We start from the raw sequence: 24,594 nt of genomic DNA, 5'->3' as shown, positions 1-24,594 counted from the left end.
ACTTTTACTTTTCGGCCCACTATAGCCCTTATGTAAGGTACTTCCGGCCCTCTGTCAAAATCAGTTGTGCACCCCTGATCTAGATCAATGCAGAAGCATTTGCATTCAGCTTCTAGATCAGGGAGGCAAAGGAGGCACTTACATTCAGCACCTAGATCAATGAAGAAGCACTTGCATGAAGCTTCTAGATCAGTGAAGAGGAGAAAGCGGCATTAACATGCAGCACCTAGAGCAGTACAGAAGCTCTTGCAGGCAACTTCTAGATCAGCGAGGATTAGGAGGCACTTACATGCAGTGCCTAGTTCAGTGCTTATGCACTTATATGCAACATGTAGATCAGTGGGGAAGAGGGGGCACTTACATGCAGTGGCCAGACTAGTGCAGACGTACTTGCATGCAGCTCCTGATCAGTGAGGTGGAGGAGGTGGCAAATACATGCAGCGCCTACAGCATAGAAGTACTTACATGCAGCTTCTAGATAAATGAGGAGGCACTTACATGCAGTGTCTAGAGCAGTACAGAAGCACTTTTATGTAGCGTCTACATCACTAAGAAGGAGGAGGCATTTTCATGCAACACCTAGATCAATACAGAAACACTTGCATGCAACTTGTAGATTAGTGAGGAGGAGGAACACTTACATCCAGCACTTAGAGTACTGCAGCCGTACTTTCAGGCAGCTTAGAGATCAATCAGGAGGAGGAGGCTGCTACATGCAGGGCCTTGAACATTGCAGAAGCACTTGCATGCAGCTTCTAGATCAGTGAGGAGGTAGCTACATGCAGCATCCAAAGCAGTGCAGGAGCTCTTGCATGGAGCTTTTAGATCAGTGAGGATCAGTGAGGAGGAGGGAGTTACATGCAGTTCCTAGAGTAGAGCAGAAGTACTTGCATGCATCTTCTAGATCAGTGAGGAGGTAGCTACATGCAGCATCCAAAGCAGTGCAGGAGCTCTTGCATGGAGCTTTTAGATCAGTGAGGATCAGTGAGGAGGAGGGAGTTACATGCAGTTCCTAGAGTAGAGCAGAAGTACTTGCATGCATCTTCTAGATCAGTGAGGAGGCTGTTGCATGCAGTGCCTTGAGCACTGCAGCTACACTTGCATGCAGTTTCTAGATCAGTGAGGAGCAGGATGTGGCTGTTACACGCAGTGCCTAGAGCAGTTCAGAAGCTCTTCCATGCAACCCTTCAATCACTGAGGTGGAGGAGGCACTTACATGCCGCATCTAGAGCAGGTCAGAAGCACTTGCATGCAGCTTCTATATGACTGAAGAGGAGCAGGCCCTAAGATGCAGCACCTAGATCAATGCAGAAGCACTTGCATGCAGCTTCTAAATCAGTGAGGTGGAGGTGCACTTGTATGCAATGTCTAGAGCAGTGCAGAAGCACGTGCATGCAGCTTCTACATCACTGAGGAGAAGGAGGCACTTACATGCATTGTCTAGAGCGGTTTATAGTGAAAAGATTGAAAAAAAATATTTATTCAATACGTTTTTTTTTCGAAATGGGGGGTTCCCCCCGAATCCCCCTTTTTTCATTTTTTTTTATTTTACCCCTTTTTTTTACTTACCTGACCCCCAAAATACATATAAAAATACATATTTTTTTTCGAGATTTTTGTTTCGAGATTATTGACATTCGAGATTTTTTTTTGGGACCTTTTGACTGACCACCGTCTAGAGCAGTGCTAATGAACTTGCATGCAACTTCTAGATAATTGAGGAGGAGGGGGTACGTACATGCAGTGCCTAGAGTAGCGCGCATAATCTTCATTTGTGAACACTGCTTACCTTGTGTGCATGGTAAGCAGTGTTCACAAATACAATTAACCCTGCCCAATATACCAAACATATTGGGGAGGGTTTAATTGTACTTATACCTGCTCCCTGCCATACTTGCATGGCAGGGAGCATGTGAAATGTTTCCCAATGGGACCTGCCTTCTTTATGCTGGTGCATTAAGCAGGCAGACCCCATAGGGATCTCCAGCTTTTGTGTCAACATGAAAATCCATGCCTTCGCAAATTCTGGAGTATTTGTATGGTGGAGATGAAGGGAGGTGGCAGAAATACAAGTTGCATTCCACCCCTACTCTCTGCATTAAAATTGATTGAAAATGAGCCAAGGTGTGAAAAGTCTTTTACGCCTTGCATTCAGTGGCAGAGTCAGGTGAGGCAAGGGGCGTGCCTGTCCACTTTGGCTCCATCCTGGTGTCTGGTGAGCCCCCGCAGTTGGCTCCCGATGGGCTGGTGGGCCGGCGGCACTCCACTCGGAGCGTCCACCATTCATTTCAATTAATTAAATCACGGCCGCATGCACCGTGGCTGCTGGCGGCAGCCCTTTGGCCCTTGCCACCCTCTTGCCGTCTTTGCCTGCCCGGTAGTGGTTAGATGATCCTGTCCATTTGGTAAAACGGATGGTATCATCATGATCATCCAGCGTTTGGTGGTGGGTGCACGGCCGGGCCGGCGGCCGCCTGGGTGCTGAGGAATGAAAATCGCACTATGCTGCGAATGACATGACAGACTCTTGCTAGCTTCCATTTTCCCGGGCTTACCCGGCCCAGGCCCAGACTATCTGGAGCCACGATACGGGCAGGCACCAGGGAAGCCGGAAACATTTGCTACAATGTAGCAATTATCTATACAGGCGCAGCACACCCCCAAGCCCAAAAACAAGTGGCCTGCCTGCTGGGACCAGAAGTCCGAACACTCACTGGAGTCCAGTCAGTGTAACGGTGCGTGCGCGTGCCGCACAATAATTTCAGCCTCGCACATGACACAGCCACAGCCATCAGGCCCTGCCCACAGCAATGTAACGCCTTTCCTGCTGCCTGGCATGGACTGCCCGTGCGCACAGGTGCCCCACCCGCAGCCCGCCTGTCTGGCTGCGCGTGCCGCTGACCGCACTGCCCTCCTGAGACAGTCACAATCCACCGAAATGTGACTGCTACAGCCTGACCCTCCCTGACCACCCCCGGGCTGCTGTGTGTGCAAACGTGCATGTGCCGTGCCAGCCGATTTTGAGTCGGACATCGTACTTGAGTCAAGCAGTCGACTTTCAAGTGACTGACTGAGAAAGAAGTTAGTTTACTACTCGTCGTGAGGTGAGTTGAGCACCGAGCAGGTGTGAGCCATGATTTGATTTCGTCTGATTTTTAAATTTCTACCGCGCATACCTTATCAGGTCCTGGCAGAAACTGCACCTGGACGCAGATGATAGTTAATAATTAGTCGCAAGCTTCGTTAGACTATAGCTCGATGCTGATGTTAGTTGGCGGACAATATTTTACACGACAAGATATGTTTTTAATTGTTTCTTGAAGATAAATAAGGATTTAATCCGTCAGAGATCAGTTGGAAGAGAATTCCAGGAACAAAGGTCAAAAGAGGAGAAACGCCTATCACCCCATGTTACCGTTTTGGAGAAGGGGACCACCAAAAGATCCTGTCCTGTAGATGGAAGTCATTGATTTGTGCGATGTATTTGAGTTTTTGAGGTCAAGTATGCCGGGGCCAGGCCATGGATGCATTTAAAAACCAAACAAAGAACCTTAAACAGGATTCTCTGCTGAACTGGCAGCCAGTGAAGACTTTTCCGAAACTGTGAGACAGTTGCCTTCCTGGGTAATGCAAAAACCTGCCAAACTGCAGAGTTCTGTGCAACCTGTAGTCTCTGTATTTGTAATTTTTGAACACCCATAAGAAGGGCAATGCTATCCTCCCGTTTGGAATGTATAAGTTTATGGACCACTATGGGGCAGTTATTCTCTGCACTGAGAGGCAAAAGGGGCTTCATTCATTTGAATTAATAGTATACGGATTGAAGCGTTTGATTGACGTGGACTGCCAAATACAGCCCAAGTTCTTCACTGTATCAGTGGATTTTGTAGGAGCACCAAACAGGGTCTGGCAGGAGGTGGATTGTAAGGGATTTGCTGCCTTTCTTTGGAGCCGAACACAATGATCTCCATCTTTTGAGGATTTAGTTAGAGCTTATTTTCCAGCATCCAGATTTTGATTTGATGAGACGTCGAGCGTGGCTGCATGCGTGGTGGTGGTGGGAATGTGGCACTGTGCCCGTGTGTCGGAGAGCTACATAACACTTTAATACTACACTAAAAAGTGAATTAACAGCTGCTCCTTCAGCGGTGTGGAAAATTTAATTATATTTAAAAAAGTGCTTCCAACTGGGTTTTGGGTGTCCCACTGCACTGGAGCAAGATGCCATGCCTTTCAAACGGCAGCGAGGCTACCAAAGGGTTACAGAATGTTAAAACAGAGAATACGTGGCTCGGGTTACTTTTATTTACATGCATAGTGGTAAAACATTTGAAAACCAGTTTTAGCAGCTTAAACAGGGTGTATAATCTCGTGAGGAAAAATGACTCCTAAGCGCCATGGACAGGAGCCCTGCCCTCACAGGGCCTTCCAGTAAGTGGTGAAAGCAATTTGGAGCCAATGGATTTAGTAAGGCTAAATCCTGCCCCATCCTTTCCATGCATGGTTAATGGGCGGGTGCCGGCTGCCGGGCCCCATTGAAAATGTCAATCAACAGGAATCTTTGCAGCAGCTCAGCTTAATCATCATTATGCACTGCAACATCTAAGTGTAAGCATCATTATGCACTGCAACATCTAAGTGTAAGCATCATTATGCATTGCAACAGCTCAGTGTAAGCATCATTATGCACTGCAACAGCTCCATGTAAGACTCATTATGCACTGCAACAGCCCTGTGTAAGCATCATTATGCACTGCAACATCTAAGTGTAAGCATTATTATGCATTGCAACAGCTCAGTGTAAGCATCATAATGCACTGCAACAGCTCCATGTAAGACTCATTATGCACTGCAACAGCTCAGTGAAAGCATCATTATGCACTGCAAAATCCCTGTGTAAGCATCATTATGCACTGCAACATCTAATTGTAAGCATTATTATGCATTGCAACAGCTCAGTGTAAGCATCATTATGCACTGCAACAGCTCCATGTAAGACTCATTATGCACTGCAACAGCTCAATGAAAGCATCATTATGCACTGCAACAGCCCTGTGTAAGCATCATTATGCACTGCAACAGCTCAGTGAAAGCATCATTATGCACTGCAACAGCTCTGTGTAAGCATCATTATGCACTGCAACGGCTCCGCATAAGCATCATTGTGCATTGCAACAGCAAACACTGGGGACTGATCAATGGATAACGCTGCTGGTGTGAAAAGCTGCCTAAGTAAGAACATCTGTGCGGTCGGTCTTCTGCTAAGGAATGCAAAGAGCGCTCCAAGAGGCAGAAAGAAATGTCCACAATCTAATGAGGGCTAGTGAAGGGGCGGGGCCAGCAGTCAGCTGAGCGGATGGTAAGGCAGGGAAGAGAACGTGCAGTGCTGTTGATTGACAATTAGGCCAAGAAACATAACACAACGAAAAATACCATTTGCTTATTGGCAAATTGCTAATGTACACTCTGCGTTGGACAGGTGGACACTGAGCGCTCTTCTGTTGATTGTTGTATGTTGTCTCGCAAGGATGGCTCGGGGACAACGCTCTCGTCTTGGAATCAAGACGATGTGGAGCAACACTGGTTGGATCCCTGGGTCTGTGCTTAGAAACTTCTGGGTATTAAATGTGTTATAAATAACCAATTTTATATATATTTATTTATTTTTTCAAAAGAAAAGAAAAGTGCCTTTAAGGAAAGGCAAATCCGGCGGGCTGCACTCCTGAAAGCAGCTGGGAGATGTGTATAAAATCTCAGCAGAGAAGAGGCATGAGAGCATGTCCAGGCAGCACGAAGGTTTGTTCATTATTAAAGGTGCATAAGATAAGAAAGGGAAAGTCCTGGATGGCAGACGACGCGTTTCACAGTATTCTAACCGCTTGTTCACGTGGGTAGAAAGAAAACACAGAAAAAGGACTCTTTTTAAATACCGTTTGAAACTCTAAGGTAAATACATAGAGTGGCCCAAGTCCTATGTCAGCATTAGTAACAAGCGTCTGGCAGCCATATTTAAACATGCTAAGTTAACACAGTGTATGTACATTTATAAAACCTAATGACTTCAATAGTCTCAAATATATAATGATATAATGAGAATAAAAATATTTTTGAACACTGCACGATTTCTGCAATCATACAAACTGAGGAAAATAGAAGGGGGGGGGATTAAATTAATATATAAGATAACGGTGAAGTGACCTTTTTGATGCCCAGCAAGGATGAGCCAATTCTGAGGCAGGCCAGTAGTAGTAGACTCACTACTCATCTCTGAGTCACTGAGTCAGTCTATACTGACTATTGGGAAGAAGAAGTCGGTCTTCTTCCCAATGCGCCCCTGGGCGTACGCAGCAGGCGGGCTCCCCAAACACGTCCCGTGCCATAGCCTGAGCAATAGCATATGTCCTGTAAAACAAGCAAACGGATAGTGCAGCAGCGACCTCTCTGTACAGCCGCCATCTACAATAAAGTGCAAAGGACAGCGTATGCATGCGTTTTAAGGCCCCACGATTTCAACGCATTTATATTTTCAAACTACTGTAATTATTAATCCATGCTTCGTTTTGTAATGTTTTCGTGGTCACGGTTCTATACAAATACATTCCAATGAGCATTGTTCCACATTTAGTGAAAATGAAAATGTTTTCTAGCAATTGCCTGTAGGAGGACAGGTACACAGAGCTGGGCTGTTGCTCATCAAACAGAAGTCCACGTTTACCTCTTATGTGGTAGTGTTCAAGAATACGGACCACACATGGGGCTGGGGGCATCTATAAATCAAGTGTAGTGCAAGGGCAGCGTTTGCAGGAAATTCCCTTTTGGGAAACTCATATAGTTCCAACATAATAAAAGCATGGCCATTGCTCCACCATTAGTGCACACACACATGCATTTGTTAGAAACACAAGTACACATTAAATAGAATTTTAATGTTGGCTCAGAAGGGATGATGAGATGAGGTAAAGGGATAATGCCAGGAAAACACACTTTGGTTAAGTGGCCTAGAAGACGGGATTTGAGACCAGTCTGCGATTCAAGAGCTTGAACACATTTCTTCCCAGATGTAATTGGTAGAAACATTGTTTGCAAAAGGTATTTTTGAAACCTTTGTTTGCAAACAATATTCTGAGTGTGGCGCGCATTGCAACACTATGGTGACTGTGTTTTGCTAAATGAAGCAAACTGCTGCTGTATTTTCAGAAGTTCCTCACTTGTTTTCATTGTGGATATATTTGGCAATACTTTCCAAAATATCAATATGTTTTTATTTCCAAAACTACAGATAAGGTTATTTTGACTATCAAAAGAAATAAACTCCAAGCAAGTTCCAAGGATGTCATGTGATGACAGGCCAGGGAATGGCCCCGGGCAGACGGGGCAGGTTGTGTCTACTGCAGGATTGCCTTATAGTGCGATAGAGCATATTTACTTTGAGGTCTTGAGGCAGGGACCTACGCACTTTTCAGGTCTTCACTAAATGAGCAGGGCTCAAGTCCTAAAAAGAAATAAAGTGGTGGTATGGGGTGGGGGGCGACGATGACTCATTACTACATGCATAGGCCCTGAGTATATGGGGGCGGGGAGCGAATGTGCACCTGTTCTCCCTGCCATGCTCACATAAATCACTGGTTGTGGGAGGGTTTCTTTCGCCTCTCATGCATGTTGACGTTTCAGCATGCATCTTACAAGATTAGCAACTGCTGCTCATTTCAAAATTGTAAAGGAACCTCAGTAATAGACCACCTGACCTTTACTTGGAGGGGTGGGCAGCCCAAATCTGCTTTGCAGGTGCGACGTAGCAGGGGGTGATGAGCTGTTCACGTCATGCTCAAATTCTATTATGATTGGACGTTCCCTCCGTAACAAATGTGTGGCGTGTAACTGATAATAGATGTGGCTTGCAGTGTAAGGTTTTATAAATGAAATGCATATCAGGTAGAAAACCATGCCAGTGTTGCCTTGAATATGAAGCATCCCAAATAGCACTTTGCAGACAATAAAGGAGAAAAATAATGCTGGAACATACAATTTACAGTAATTGTTTTAATTTATAATTAAACACCAAATAAATACTGCAATATACAGACATAATGCCTCCTTATCAACAGTCCCTAGTTATACTTGCAAAAAGTAAGAAAATGGAAGTGACCTGATCCCTCTCTGACCTGACCGGTGACGTGCACCCTAAGGAGCAAACCCCCCCTCCCCCAGGCATCAAAACCTGGCTCCAGCACTGCTTGCATTCGGATTGATATGGTTTGACTGTGGCATAATTGTTCACGGTGGATTTGACCGTAGTCAATTTTGCTGCAAACCCAATTTTGAGGCCGGCAAAATCATACCAATCCACCCCCTTCCATCCCCCAATACTTCCCAGCCTCCCTCCCACCCAATACATTCCCACCTCCCTCCCCCCACCTCCCCCAATACATCCCCCGTCCGCTTTCAATCTGACCCTGCGGCATCAATTCCATCCCTGCAACGCGGGTCAGAACTGACGCTGCAGGGTCCCTTACTCTGTTTTTTGTTGTTGTTTTTAAAGTCCCCCGCTTCCAACGTCCCGGAAGCGGGGACACCCTGGCAACCCCATTTCCCATCATAGCGAGCAAGGGGAGCAGGGAACACCACTATATGGAACCTTATGGCCCATTTGAGCGAATTTTTGGTTGTACAATCATTTTGTGCAGCCTAAATCTGGTCAAATGGGCCATACGGTCAAAACTATCTGGTCAAATTGGCCAATACCTTGCATTCACATTAAGGCTCAATCTGACATGAGCTGCCCTATGTCTTATCAGCTAAACGGGGAGTCTTTCAAAGTGATTTAGTTCATAGTGTCAGCTGATAATAATAGTGAACACTCATACAATGCATGTCTGCAAGCTCTGTGCCTCCTCGATAACTCATGGCGGTTTCTTGTAATATCGCGCCCCATGATGCCCTTGAATATCTAAGACTGATATTGCTCCCTGTGAAGTTATTTTCAGTGATGTTAATTGCTGTGATGTGAATCCATGTCAATATAAGGGGTGTTTTGTTACACAGAGCCTTGGGAATCCTACAGGTGACCCAGGCTCCTGGTTCGGTGCTGGAATTGCAATAGACTTCTGGAATCAGAAACTGGAAATGGGTTTCTCCCTGGATTACAAAGCTCGGTGCTGAGCTGCTCCAGTTGCAGAGATGAGCTTCAGAGCTCAGGAGAGATCTGCTCTGGTTTGTCTTTTTTTTGCATTTAAGCATATTCATATGTTATTAACCTTCGATGACTGCACACCCAGCAGCAAGTGAATGACCCAAAGATCAATTGTCCCTAAGGAGGTGGTAATAAAGGACGATTAGGAAATGGAGGATAGCATACAGCTGCCGTCTGTCTGAAAGGATGACAATGTCCTTTGTGTGCAGCAGAAGACTCAGTTCCTGTAATTGAAAATGATTATCAATATGTTGGCATACCATCTCCCTCGCTGCAGTGCCGTACCAATTGCAATTGCAATTTTATTTATGAGTACATTAAGTAGCTATTTTGATATAACCCTTTCTATTCCTCTGACTCAAATAAGTTGTATGCAACCTGGCTGCTAATGCAGCCACGCTCTTTCCCCCTCATCACGTCTGAATGTGGTTGCTGGCAGTTCCCAGCACCCACTCCAGACGGATTTCCTTTTTTGTTAAATGTACTTATTTTTTTTTTTAAATTTAGGGACACAATTCTTTTAATTTATTTTTATAGCACACAAAACCAGGAGGTATGTAGGCGCTTATGCTTAAGAGATTGGTTACAGTGCTTCTGGTTGCAGAAAGGAAGCACAGGAAGTGATTACATCATAGAGAAACATACAGAAATAATTACTTCACAAGCCAAGTGCAAAAGAGTTCAACAAGAGCACATTCATGGAGCCTAAACCCTTGTTGCAGGGCAGCTATGACACAGAGTTGCAATTGAAGGGCGGCTACGACACAGAGATGCAAAAGTCAATTAGAGGGGCACATTCATGGAACCTAACCCCCTGTTGCTGGGCGGCTACGACACAGAGATGCAAAAGTCAATTAGAGGGGCACATTCATGGAGCATAACCCCCTGTTGCAGGGTGGCTATGACATAGAGATGCAAAAGTCAATTAGAGGGACACATTCATGGAGCCTAACCCTATGTTGCAGGGCGGCTACGACACAGAGATGCAAAAGTCAATTAGAGGGGCACATTCATGGAGCCTAACCCTATGTTGCAGGGCGGCTACGACACAGAGATGCAAAAGTCAATTAGAGGGGCACATTCATGGAGCATAACCCTATGTTGCAGGGCGGCTACGACATAGAGATGCAAAAGTCAATTAGAGGGGCACATTCATGGAGCCTAACCCCCTGTTGCAGGGCGGCTATGACATAGAGATGCAAAAGTCAATTAGAGGGGCACATTCATGGAGCCTAACCCTATGTTGCAGGGCGGCTACGACACAGAGATGCAAAAGTCAATTAGAGGGGCACATTCATGGAGCATAACCCTATGTTGCAGGGCGGCTACGACACAGAGATGCAAAAGTCAATTAGAGGGGCACATTCATGGAACCTAACCCCATGTTGCAGGGCGGCTACGACACAGAGATGCAAAAGTCAATTAGAGGGGCACATTCATGGAGCATAACCCTATGTTGCAGGGCGGCTACGACACAGAGATGCAAAAGTCAATTAGAGGGGCACATTCATGGAGCCTAACCCTATGTTGCAGGGCGGCTATGACATAGAGATGCAAAAGTCAATTAGAGGGGCACATTCATGGAGCCTAACCCTATGTTGCAGGGCGGCTACGACACAGAGATGCAAAAGTCAATTAGAGGGGCACATTCATGGAACCTAACCCCCTGTTGCAGGGCGGCTACGACACAGAGATGCAAAAGTCAATTAGAGGGGCACATTCATGGAGCATAACCCCCTGTTGCAGGGCGGCTATGATATAGAGATGCAAAAGTCAATTAGAGGGGCACATTCATGGAACCTAACCCCATGTTGCAGGGCGGCTATGACACAGAGATGCAAAAGTCAATTAGAGGGGCACATTCATGGAGCCTAACCCTATGTTGCAGGGCGGCTACGATACAGAGATGCAAAAGTCAATTAGAGGGGCACATTCATGGAGCCTAACCCTATGTTGCAGGGCGGCTACGACATAGAGATGCAAAAGTCAATTAGAGGGGCAAATTCATGGAGCCTAACCCTATGATGCAGGGCAGAGATGCAAAAGTCAATTAGAGGGGCACATTCATGGAGCATAACCCCCTGTTGCAGGGCGGCTATGACATAGAGATGCAAAAGTCAATTAGAGGGGCACATTCATGGAGCCTAACCATATGTTGCAGGGCGGCTACGACACAGAGATGCAAAAGTCAATTAGAGGGGCACATTCATGGAACCTAACCCCATGTTGCAGGGCGGCTACGACACAGAGATGCAAAAGTCAATTAGAGGGGCACATTCATGAAACCTAACCCCATGTTGCAGGGCGGCTACGACACAGAGATGCAAAAGTCAATTAGAGGGGCACATTCATGGAGCATAACCCCCTGTTGCAGGGCGGCTACGACATAGAGATGCAAAAGTCAATTAGAGGGGCACATTCATGGAGCCTAACCCTATGTTGCAGGGCGGCTATGACATAGAGATGCAAAAGTCAATTAGAGGGGCACATTCATGGAGCATAACCCCCTGTTGCAGGGCAGCTATGACATAGAGATGCAAAAGTCAATTAGAGGGGCACATTCATGGAGCATAACCCTCTGTTGCAGGGCGGCTATGACATAGAGATGCAAAAGTCAATTAGAGGGGCACATTCATGGAGCCTAACCCTATGTTGCAGGGTGGCTATGACACAGAGATGCAAAAGTCAATTAGAGGGGCACATTCATGGAACCTAGCCCCATGTTGCAGGGCGGCTATGACACAGAGATGCAAAAGTCAATTAGAGGGGCACATTCATGGAGCATAACCCCCTGTTGCAGGGTGGCTATGACATTGAGATGCAAAAGTCAATTAGAGGGGCACATTCATGGAGCATAACCCCCTGTTGCAGGGCGGCTATGACATAGAGATGCAAAAGTCAATTAGATGGGCACATTCATGGAGCATGACCCCCTGTTGCAGGGCGGCTATGACATAGAGATGCAAAAGTCAATTAGAGGGGCACATTCATGGAGCATGACCCCCTGTTGCAGGGCGGCTATGATATAGAGATGCAAAAGTCAATTAGAGGGGTACATTCATGGAGCCTAACCCTATGTTGCAGGGCGGCTACAACACAGAGATGCAAAAGTCAATTAGAGGGGCACATTCATGGAACCTAACCCCATGTTGCAGGGCGGCTATGACACAGAGATGCAAAAGTCAATTAGAGGGGCACATTCATGGAGCCTAACCCTATGTTGCAGGGCGGCTATGACATAGAGATGCAAAAGTCAATTAGAGGGGCACATTCATGGAGCCTAACCCTATGTTGCAGGGCGACTACGACACAGAGATGCAAAAGTCAATCAGAGGGGCACATTCATGGAACCTAACCCCATGTTGCAGGGCGGCTACGACACAGAGATGCAATAGTCAATTAGAGGGGCACATTCATGGAGCATAACCCCCTGTTGCAGGGCAGCTATGACATAGAGATGCAAAAGTCAATTAGAGGGGCACATTCATGGAGCCTAACCCTATGTTGCAGGGCGGCTACGACACAGAGATGCAAAAGTCAATTAGAGGGGCACATTCATGGAACCTAACCCCATGTTGCAGGGCAGCTACGACATAGAGATGCAAAAGTCAATTAGAGGGGCACATTCATGGAGCATAACCCTCTGTTGCAGGGCGGCTATGACATAGAGATGCAAAAGTCAATTAGAGGGGCACATTCATGGAGCCTAACCCTATGTTGCAGGGTGGCTACGACACAGAGATGTAAAAGTCAATTAGAGGGGCACATTCATGGAGCATGACCCCCTGTTGCAGGGCGGCTATGACATAGAGATGCAAAAGTCAATTAGAGGGGTACATTCATGGAGCCTAACCCTATGTTGCAGGGCGGCTACGACACAGAGATGCAAAAGTCAATTAGAGGGGCACATTCATGGAGCCTAACCCTATGTTGCAGGGCGGCTATGACATAGAGATGCAAAAGTCAATTAGAGGGGCACATTCATGGAGCATAACCCCCTGTTGCAGGGCGGCTATGACATAGAGATGCAAAAGTCAATTAGAGGGGCACATTCATGGAGCATGACCCCCTGTTGCAGGGCGGCTATGACATAGAGATGCAAAAGTCAATTAGAGGGGCACATTCATGGAGCATGACCCCATGTTGCAGGGCGGCTATGACATAGAGATGCAAAAGTCAATTAGAGGGGTACATTCATGGAGCCTAACCCTATGTTGCAGGGCGGCTACGACACAGAGATGCAAAAGTCAATTAGAGGGGCACATTCATGGAGCCTAACCCTATGTTTCAGGGCGGCTACGACACAGAGATGCAAAATTCAATTAGAGGGGCACATTCATGGAGCATAACCCTATGTTGCAGGGCAGCTACGACATAGAGATGCAAAAGTCAATTAGAGGGGCACATTCATGGAGCATAACCCCCTGTTGCAGGGCGGCTATGACATAGAGATGCAAAAGTCAAATCCAGGGGCACATTCATGGGGCCTAACCCTATGTTGCAGGGCGGCTACGACACAGAGATGCAAAAGTCAATTAGAGGGGCACATTCATGGAGCATAACCCTATGTTGCAGGGCGGCTACGAAACAGAGATGCAAAAGTCAATTAGAGGGGCACATTCATGGAACCTAACCCCATGTTGCAGGGCGGCTATGACATAGAGATGCAAAAGTCAATTAGAGGGGCACATTCATGGAGCCTAACCCCATGTTGCAGGGTGGCTACGACACAGAGATGCAAAAGTCAATTAGAGGGGCACATTCATGGAACCTAACCCCATGTTGCAGGGTGGCTACGACACAGAGATGCAAAAGTCAATTAGAGGGGCACATTCATGGAGCATAACCCCCTGTTGCAGGGCAGCTATGACATAGAGATGCAAAAGTCAATTAGAGGGGCACATTCATGGAGCCTAACCCTATGTTGCAGGGCGGCTACGACACAGAGATGCAAAAGTCAATTAGAGGGGCACATTCATGGAACCTAACCCCATGTTGCAGGGCAGCTACGACATAGAGATGCAAAAGTCAATTAGAGGGGCACATTCATGGAGCCTAACCCTATGTTGCAGGGTGGCTACGACACAGAGATGCAAATGTCAATTAGAGGGGCACATTCATGGAGCATGACCCATGTTGCAGGGCGGCTATGACATAGAGATGCAAAATCAATTAGAGGGGTACATTCATGGAGCCTAACCCTATGTTGCAGGGCGGCTACGACACAGAGATGCAAAAGTCAATTAGAGGGGCACATTCATGGAGCCTAACCCTATGTTGCAGGGCGGCTACGACACAGAGATGCAAAAGTCAATTAGAGGGGCACATTCATGGAGCATAACCCTATGTTGCAGGGCAGCTATGACATAGAGATGCAAAAGTCAATTAGAGGGGCACATTCATGGAGCATAACCCCCTGTTGCAGGGCGGCTATGACATAGAGATGCAAAAGTCAATTAGAGGGGCACATTCATGGAGCCTAACCCTATGTTGCAGGGCGGCTACGACACAGAGATGTAAAAGTCAATTAGAGGGGCACATTCATGGAGCATAACCCTATGTTGCAGGGCGGCTACGACACAGAGATGCAAAAGTCAATTAGAGGGGCACATTCATGGAACCTTACCCCATGTTGCAGGGCGGCTATGACACAGAGATGCAAAAGTCAATTAGAGGGGCACTTTCATGGAGCCTAACCCTATGTTGCAGGGCGGCTATGACACAGAGATGCAAAAGTCAATTAGAGGGGCACATTCACGGAGCCTAACCCTATGTTGCAGGGCGGCTACGACACAGATATGCAAAAGTCAATTAGAGGGGCACATTCATGGAACCTAACCCCATGTTGCAGGGCGGCTACGACACAGAGATGCAAAAGTCAATTAGAGGGGCACATTCATGGAACTTAACCCCATGTTGCAGGGCGGCTACGACACAGAGATGCAAAAGTCAATTAGAGGGGCACATTCATGGAGCATAACCCCCTGTTGCAGGGCGGCTACGACATAGAGATGCAAAAGTCAATTAGAGGGGCACATTCATGGAGCATAACCCCCTGTTGCAGGGCGGCTATGACATAGAGATGCAAAAGTCAATTAGAGGGGCACATTCATGGAGCCTAACCCTATGTTGCAGGGCGGCTACGACACAGAGATGTAAAAGTCAATTAGAGGGGCACATTCATGGAGCATAACCCTATGTTGCAGGGCGGCTACGACACAGAGATGCAAAAGTCAATTAGAGGGGCACATTCATGGAACCTAACCCCATGTTGCAGGGCGGCTATGACACAGAGATGCAAAAGTCAATTAGAGGGGCACTTTCATGGAGCCTAACCCTATGTTGCAGGGCGGCTATGACACAGAGATGCAAAAGTCAATTAGAGGGGCACATTCACGGAGCCTAACCCTATGTTGCAGGGCGGCTACGACACAGATATGCAAAAGTCAATTAGAGGGGCACATTCATGGAACCTAACCCCATGTTGCAGGGCGGCTACGACACAGAGATGCAAAAGTCAATTAGAGGGGCACATTCATGGAACTTAACCCCATGTTGCAGGGCGGCTACGACACAGAGATGCAAAAGTCAATTAGAGGGGCACATTCATGGAGCATAACCCCCTGTTGCAGGGCGGCTACGACACAGAGATGCAAAAGTCAATTAGAGGGGCACATTCATGGAGCCTAACCCCCTGTTGCAGGGCAGCTATGACATAGAGATGCAAAAGTCAATTAGAGGGGCACATTCATGGAGCATAACCCCCTGTTGCAGGGTGGCTATGACATAGAGATGCAAAAGTCAATTAGAGGGGCACATTCATGGAGCATAACCCCATGTTGCAGGGCGGCTATGACATAGAGATGCAAATGTCAATTAGAGGGGCACATTCATGGAGCCTAACCTTATGTTGCAGGGTGGCTATGAAACAGAGATGCAAAAGTCAATTAGAGGGGCACATTCATGGAACATAACCCCATGTTGCAGGGCGGCTACGACACAGAGATGCAAAAGTCAATTAGAGGGGCACATTCATGGAGCATAACCCCCTGTAGCAGGGCGGCTATGACATAGAGATGCAAAAGTCAATTAGAGGGGCACATTCATGGAGCCTAACCCCCTGTTGCAGGGCGGGTATGACATAGAGATGCAAAAGTCAATTAGAGGGGTACATTCATGGAGCCTAACCCTATGTTGCAGGGCGGCTACGACACAGAGATGCAAAAGTCAATTAGAGGGGCACATTCATGGAGCCTAACCCTATGTTGCAGGGCGGCTACGACACAGAGATGCAAAAGTCAATTAGAGGGGCACATTCATGGAGCCTAACCCTATGTTGCAGGGCGGCTACGACACAGAGATGCAAAAGTCAATTAGAGGGGCACATTCATGGAGCCTAACCCTATGTTGCAGGGCGGCTACGACACAGAGATGCAAAAGTCAATTAGAGGGGCACATTCATGGAGCATAACCCTATGTTGCAGGGCGGCTACGACATAGAGATGCAAAAGTCAATTAGAGGGGCACATTCATGGAGCATAACTCCCTGTTGCAGGGCGGCTATGACATAGAGATGCAAAAGTCAATTAGAGGGGTACATTCATGGAGCCTAACCCTATGTTGCAGGGCGGCTACGACACAGAGATGCAAAAGTCAATTAGAGGGGCACATTCATGGAGCCTAACCCTATGTTGCAGGGCGGCTACGACACAGAGATGCAAAAGTCAATTAGAGGGGCACATTCATGGAGCCTAACCCTATGTTGCAGGGCGGCTACGACACAGAGATGCAAAAGTCAATTAGAGGGGCACATTCATGGAGCATAACTCTATGTTGCAGGGCGGCTACGACATAGAGATGCAAAAGTCAATTAGAGGGGCACCTTCATGGAGCATAACCCCCTGTTGCAGGGCGGCTATGACATAGAGATGCAAAAGTTAATTAGAGGGGCACATTCATGGAGCCTAACCCTATGTTGCAGGGCGGCTATGACATAGAGATGCAAAAGTCAATTAGAGGGGCACGTTCATGGAGCCTAACCCTATGTTGCAGGGCGGCTACGACACAGAGATGCAAAAGTCAATTAGAGGGGCAAATTCATGGAGCCTAACCCTATGTTGCAGGGCAGAGATGCAAAAGTCAATTAGAGGGGCACATTCATGGAGCATAACCCCCTGTTGCAGGGCGGCTATGACATAGAGATGCAAAAGTCAATTAGAGGGGCACATTCATGGAGCCTAACCCTATGTTGCAGGGCGGCTACGACACAGAGATGCAAAAGTCAATTAGAGGGGCACATTCATGGAACCTAACCCCATGTTGCAGGGCGGCTACGACACAGAGATGCAACAGTCAATTAGAGGGGCACATTCATGAAACCTAACCCCATGTTGCAGGGCGGCTACGACACAGAGATGCAAAAGTCAATTAGAGGGGCACATTCATGGAGCATAACCCCCTGTTGCAGGGCGGCTATGACATAGAGATGCAAAAGTCAATTAGAGGGGCACATTCATGGAGCCAAACCCTATGTTGCAGGGCGGCTATGACATAGAGATGCAAAAGTCAATTAGAGGGGCACATTCATGGAGCATAACCCCCTGTTGCAGGGCAGCTATGACATAGAGATGCAAAAGTCAATTAGAGGGGCACATTCATGGAGCATAACCCCCTGTTGCAGGGCGGCTATGACATAGAGATGCAAAAGTCAATTAGAGAGGCACATTCATGGAGCATAACCCCCTGTTGCAGGGCGGCTATGACATAGAGATGCAAAAGTCAATTAGAGGGGCACATTCATGGAGCCTAACCCTATGTTGCAGGGTGGCTATGACACAGAGATGCAAAAGTCAATTAGAGGGGCACATTCATGGAACCTAACCCCATGTTGCAGGGCGGCTATGACACAGAGATGCAAAAGTCAATTAGAGGGGCACATTCATGGAGCATAACCCCCTGTTGCAGGGTGGCTATGACATAGAGATGCAAAATTCAATTAGAGGGGCACATTCATGGAACCTAACCCCATGTTGCAGGGCGGCTATGACATAGAGATGCAAAAGTCAATTAGAGGGGCACATTCATGGAGCCTAACCCTATGTTGCAGGGCGGCTACGACACAGAGATGCAAAAGTCAATTAGAGGGGCACATTCATGGAACCTAACCCCATGTTGCAGGGTGGCTACGACACAGAGATGCAAAAGTCAATTAGAGGGGCACATTCATGGAGCATAACCCCCTGTTGCAGGGCAGCTATGACATAGAGATGCAAAAGTCAATTAGAGGGGCACATTCATGGAGCCTAACCCTATGTTGCAGGGTGGCTACGACACAGAGATGCAAATGTCAATTAGAGGGGCACATTCATGGAGCATGACCCCTGTTGCAGGGCGGCTATGACATAGAGATGCAAAATCAATTAGAGGGGTACATTCATGGAGCCTAACCCTATGTTGCAGGGCGGCTACGACACAGAGATGCAAAAGTCAATTAGAGAGGCACATTCATGGAGCCTAACCCTATGTTGCAGGGCGGCTACGACACAGAGATGCAAAAGTCAATTAGAGGGGCACATTCATGGAACCTAACCCCATGTTGCAGGGTGGCTACGACACAGAGATGCAAAAGTCAATTAGAGGGGCACATTCATGGAGCATAACCCCCTGTTGCAGGGCAGCTATGACATAGAGATGCAAAAGTCAATTAGAGGGGCACATTCATGGAGCCTAACCCTATGTTGCAGGGTGGCTACGACACAGAGATGCAAATGTCAATTAGAGGGGCACATTCATGGAGCATGACCCCTGTTGCAGGGCGGCTATGACATAGAGATGCAAAATCAATTAGAGGGGTACATTCATGGAGCCTAACCCTATGTTGCAGGGCGGCTACGACACAGAGATGCAAAAGTCAATTAGAGAGGCACATTCATGGAGCCTAACCCTATGTTGCAGGGCGGCTACGACACAGAGATGCAAAAGTCAATTAGAGGGGCACATTCATGGAGCATAACCCTATGTTGCAGGGCGGCTATGACATAGAGATGCAAAAGTCAATTAGAGGGGCACATTCATGGAGCATAACCCCCTGTTGCAGGGCGGCTATGACATAGAGATGCAAAAGTCAATTAGAGGGGCACATTCATGGAGCCTAACCCTATGTTGCAGGGCGGCTACGACACAGAGATGTAAAAGTCAATTAGAGGGGCACATTCATGGAGCATAACCCTATGTTGCAGGGCGGCTACGACACAGAGATGCAAAAGTCAATTAGAGGGGCACATTCATGGAACCTAACCCCATGTTGCAGGGCGGCTATGACACAGAGATGCAAAAGTCAATTAGAGGGGCACTTTCATGGAGCCTAACCCTATGTTGCAGGGCGGCTATGACACAGAGATGCAAAAGTCAATTAGAGGGGCACATTCATGGAGCCTAACCCTATGTTGCAGGGCGGCTACGACACAGATATGCAAAAGTCAATTAGAGGGGCACATTCATGGAACCTAACCCCATGTTGCAGGGCGGCTACGACACAGAGATGCAAAAGTCAATTAGAGGGGCACATTCATGGAACCTAACCCCATGTTGCAGGGCGGCTACGACACAGAGATGCAAAAGTCAATTAGAGGGGCACATTCATGGAGCATAACCCCCTGTTGCAGGGCGGCTACGACACAGAGATGCAAAAGTCAATTAGAGGGGCACATTCATGGAGCCTAACCCCCTGTTGCAGGGCAGCTATGACATAGAGATGCAAAAGTCAATTAGAGGGGCACATTCATGGAGCATAACCCCCTGTTGCAGGGTGGCTATGACATAGAGATGCAAAAGTCAATTAGAGGGGCACATTCATGGAGCATAACCCTATGTTGCAGGGCGGCTATGACATAGAGATGCAAATGTCAATTAGAGGGGCACATTCATGGAGCCTAACCTTATGTTGCAGGGTGGCTATGAAACAGAGATGCAAAAGTCAATTAGAGGGGCACATTCATGGAACATAACCCCATGTTGCAGGGCGGCTACGACACAGAGATGCAAAAGTCAATTAGAGGGGCACATTCATGGAGCATAACCCCCTGTAGCAGGGCGGCTATGACATAGAGATGCAAAAGTCAATTAGAGGGGCACATTCATGGAGCCTAACCCCCTGTTGCAGGGCGGGTATGACATAGAGATGCAAAAGTCAATTAGAGGGGTACATTCATGGAGCCTAACCCTATGTTGCAGGGCGGCTACGACACAGAGATGCAAAAGTCAATTAGAGGGGCACATTCATGGAGCCTAACCCTATGTTGCAGGGCGGCTATGACACAGAGATGCAAAAGTCAATTAGAGGGGCACATTCATGGAGCCTAACCCTATGTTGCAGGGCGGCTACGACACAGAGATGCAAAAGTCAATTAGAGGGGCACATTCATGGAGCCTAACCCTATGTTGCAGGGCGGCTACGACACAGAGATGCAAAAGTCAATTAGAGGGGCACATTCATGGAGCATAACCCTATGTTGCAGGGCGGCTACGACATAGAGATGCAAAAGTCAATTAGAGGGGCACATTCATGGAGCATAACTCCCTGTTGCAGGGCGGCTATGACATAGAGATGCAAAAGTCAATTAGAGGGGTACATTCATGGAGCCTAACCCTATGTTGCAGGGCGGCTACGACACAGAGATGCAAAAGTCAATTAGAGGGGCACATTCATGGAGCCTAACCCTATGTTGCAGGGCGGCTACGACACAGAGATGCAAAAGTCAATTAGAGGCGCACATTCATGGAGCCTAACCCTATGTTGCAGGGCGGCTACGACACAGAGATGCAAAAGTCAATTAGAGGGGCACATTCATGGAGCATAACTCTATGTTGCAGGGCGGCTACGACATAGAGATGCAAAAGTCAATTAGAGGGGCACCTTCATGGAGCATAACCCCCTGTTGCAGGGCGGCTATGACATAGAGATGCAAAAGTTAATTAGAGGGGCACATTCATAGAGCCTAACCCTATGTTGCAGGGCGGCTATGACATAGAGATGCAAAAGTCAATTAGAGGGGCACGTTCATGGAGCCTAACCCTATGTTGCAGGGCGGCTACGACACAGAGATGCAAAAGTCAATTAGAGGGGCAAATTCATGGAGCCTAACCCTATGTTGCAGGGCAGAGATGCAAAAGTCAATTAGAGGGGCACATTCATGGAGCATAACCCCCTGTTGCAGGGCGGCTATGACATAGAGATGCAAAAGTCAATTAGAGGGGCACATTCATGGAGCCTAACCCTATGTTGCAGGGCGGCTACGACACAGAGATGCAAAAGTCAATTAGAGGGGCACATTCATGGAACCTAACCCCATGTTGCAGGGCGGCTACGACACAGAGATGCAACAGTCAATTAGAGGGGCACATTCATGAAACCTAACCCCATGTTGCAGGGCGGCTACGACACAGAGATGCAAAAGTCAATTAGAGGGGCACATTCATGGAGCATAACCCCCTGTTGCAGGGCGGCTATGACATAGAGATGCAAAAGTGAATTAGAGGGGCACATTCATGGAGCCTAACCCTATGTTGCAGGGCGGCTATGACATAGAGATGCAAAAGTCAATTAGAGGGGCACATTCATGGAGCATAACCCCCTGTTGCAGGGCAGCTATGACATAGAGATGCAAAAGTCAATTAGAGGGGCACATTCATGGAGCATAACCCCCTGTTGCAGGGCGGCTATGACATAGAGATGCAAAAGTCAATTAGAGGGGCACATTCATGGAGCATAACCCCCTGTTGCAGGGCGGCTATGACATAGAGATGCAAAAGTCAATTAGAGGGGCACATTCATGGAGCCTAACCCTATGTTGCAGGCTGGCTATGACACAGAGATGCAAAAGTCAATTAGAGGGGCACATTCATGGAACCTAACCCCATGTTGCAGGGCGGCTATGACACAGAGATGCAAAAGTCAATTAGAGGGGCACATTCATGGAGCATAACCCCCTGTTGCAGGGTGGCTATGACATAGAGATGCAAAAGTCAATTAGAGGGGCACATTCATGGAGCATAAACCCCTGTTGCAGGGCGGCTATGACATAGAGATGCAAAAGTCAATTAGAGGGGCACATTCATGGAGCATAACCCCCTGTTGCAGGGCGGCTATGACATAGAGATGCAAAAGTCAATTAGAGGGGCACATTCATGGAGCCTAACCCTATGTTGCAGGCTGGCTATGACACAGAGATGCAAAAGTCAATTAGAGGGGCACATTCATGGAACCTAACCCCATGTTGCAGGGCGGCTATGACACAGAGATGCAAAAGTCAATTAGAGGGGCACATTCATGGAGCATAACCCCCTGTTGCAGGGTGGCTATGACATAGAGATGCAAAAGTCAATTAGAGGGGCACATTCATGGAGCATAAACCCCTGTTGCAGGGCGGCTATGACATAGAGATGCAAAAGTCAATTAGATGGGCACATTCATGGAGCATAAACCCCTGTTGCAGGGCGGCTATGACATAGAGATGCAAAAGTCAATTAGAGGGGTACATTCATGGAGCCTAACCCTGTGTTGCAGGGCGGCTACGACACAGAGATGCAAAAGTCAATTAGAGGGGCACATTCATGGAACCTAACCCCATGTTGCAGGGCGGCTATGACACAGAGATGCAAAAGTCAATTAGAGGGGCACATTCATGGAGCCTAACCCTATGTTGCAGGGCGGCTATGACATAGAGATGCAAAAGTCAATTAGAGGGGCACATTCATGGAGCCTAACCCTATGTTGCAGGGCGGCTACGACACAGAGAGGCAAAAGTCAATCAGAGGGGCACATTCATGGAACCTAACCCCATGTTGCAGGGCGGCTACGACACAGAGATGCAAAAGTCAATTAGAGGGGCACATTCATGGAGCATAACCCCCTGTTGCAGGGCAGCTATGACATAGAGATGCAAAAGTCAATTAGAGGGGCACATTCATGGAGCCTAACCCTATGTTGCAGGGCGGCTACGACACAGAGATGCAAAAGTCAATCAGAGGGGCACATTCATGGAACCTAACCCCATGTTGCAGGGCAGCTACGACATAGAGATGCAAAAGTCGATTAGAGGGGCACATTCATGGAGCATAACCCCCTGTTGCAGGGCGGCTATGACATAGAGATGCAAAAGTCAATTAGAGGGGCACATTCATGGAGCCTAACCCTATGTTGCAGGGTGGCTACGACACAGAGATGCAAAAGTCAATTAGAGGGGCACATTCATGGAGCATGACCCCCTGTTGCAGGGCGGCTATGACATAGAGATGCAAAAGTCAATTAGAGGGGTACATTCATGGAGCCTAACCCTATGTTGCAGGGCGGCTACGACACAGAGATGCAAAAGTCAATTAGAGGGGCACATTCATGGAGCCTAACCCTATGTTGCAGGGCGGCTATGACATAGAGATGCAAAAGTCAATTAGAGGGGCACATTCATGGAGCATAACCCCCTGTTGCAGGGCGGCTATGACATAGAGATGCAAAAGTCAATTAGAGGGGCACATTCATGGAGCCTAACCCCATGTTGCAGGGCGGCTACGACACAGTGATGCAAAAGTCAATTAGAGGGGCACATTCATGGAGCATAACCCCCTGTTGCAGGGTTCATGGAGCATAACCCCCTGTTGCAGGGCGGCTATGACATAGAGATGCAAAAGTCAATTAGAGGGGCACATTCATGGAGCATGACCCCATGTTGCAGGGCGGCTATGACATAGAGATGCAAAAGTCAATTAGAGGGGTACATTCATGGAGCCTAACCCTATGTTGCAGGGCGGCTACGACACAGAGATGCAAAAGTCAATTAGAGGGGCACATTCATGGAGCCTAACCCTATGTTTAGGGGCGGCTACGGCACAGAGATGCAAAATTCAATTAGAGGGGCACATTCATGGAGCATAACCCTCAGTTGCAGGGCAGCTACGACATAGAGATGCAAAAGTCAATTAGAGGGGCACATTCATGGAGCATAACCCCCTGTTGCAGGGCGGCTATGACATAGAGATGCAAAAGTCAATTACAGGGGCACATTCATGGAGCCTAACCCTATGTTGCAGGGCGGCTACGACACAGAGATGCAACAGTCAATTAGAGGGGCACATTCATGGAGCATACCCCTATGTTGCAGGGCGGCTACGAAACAGAGATGCAAAAGTCAATTAGAGGGGCACATTCATGGAACCTAACCCCATGTTGCAGGGCGGCTTTGACACAGAGATGCAAAAGTCAATTAGAGGGGCACATTCATGGAGCCTAACCCTATGTTGCAGGGCGGCTATGACATAGAGATGCAAAAGTCAATTAGAGGGGCACATTCTTGGAGCCTAACCCTATGTTGCAGGGCGGCTACGACACAGAGATGCAAAAGTCAATTAGA

This window comes from Ambystoma mexicanum, chromosome 8 (genome assembly GCF_040938575.1).
Source record: "Ambystoma mexicanum isolate Mex_15411 chromosome 8, UKY_AmexF1_1, whole genome shotgun sequence".
NCBI classification, from domain to species: Eukaryota; Metazoa; Chordata; class Amphibia; order Caudata; family Ambystomatidae; genus Ambystoma; species Ambystoma mexicanum.
This window is presented reverse-complemented; position numbering follows the sequence as displayed.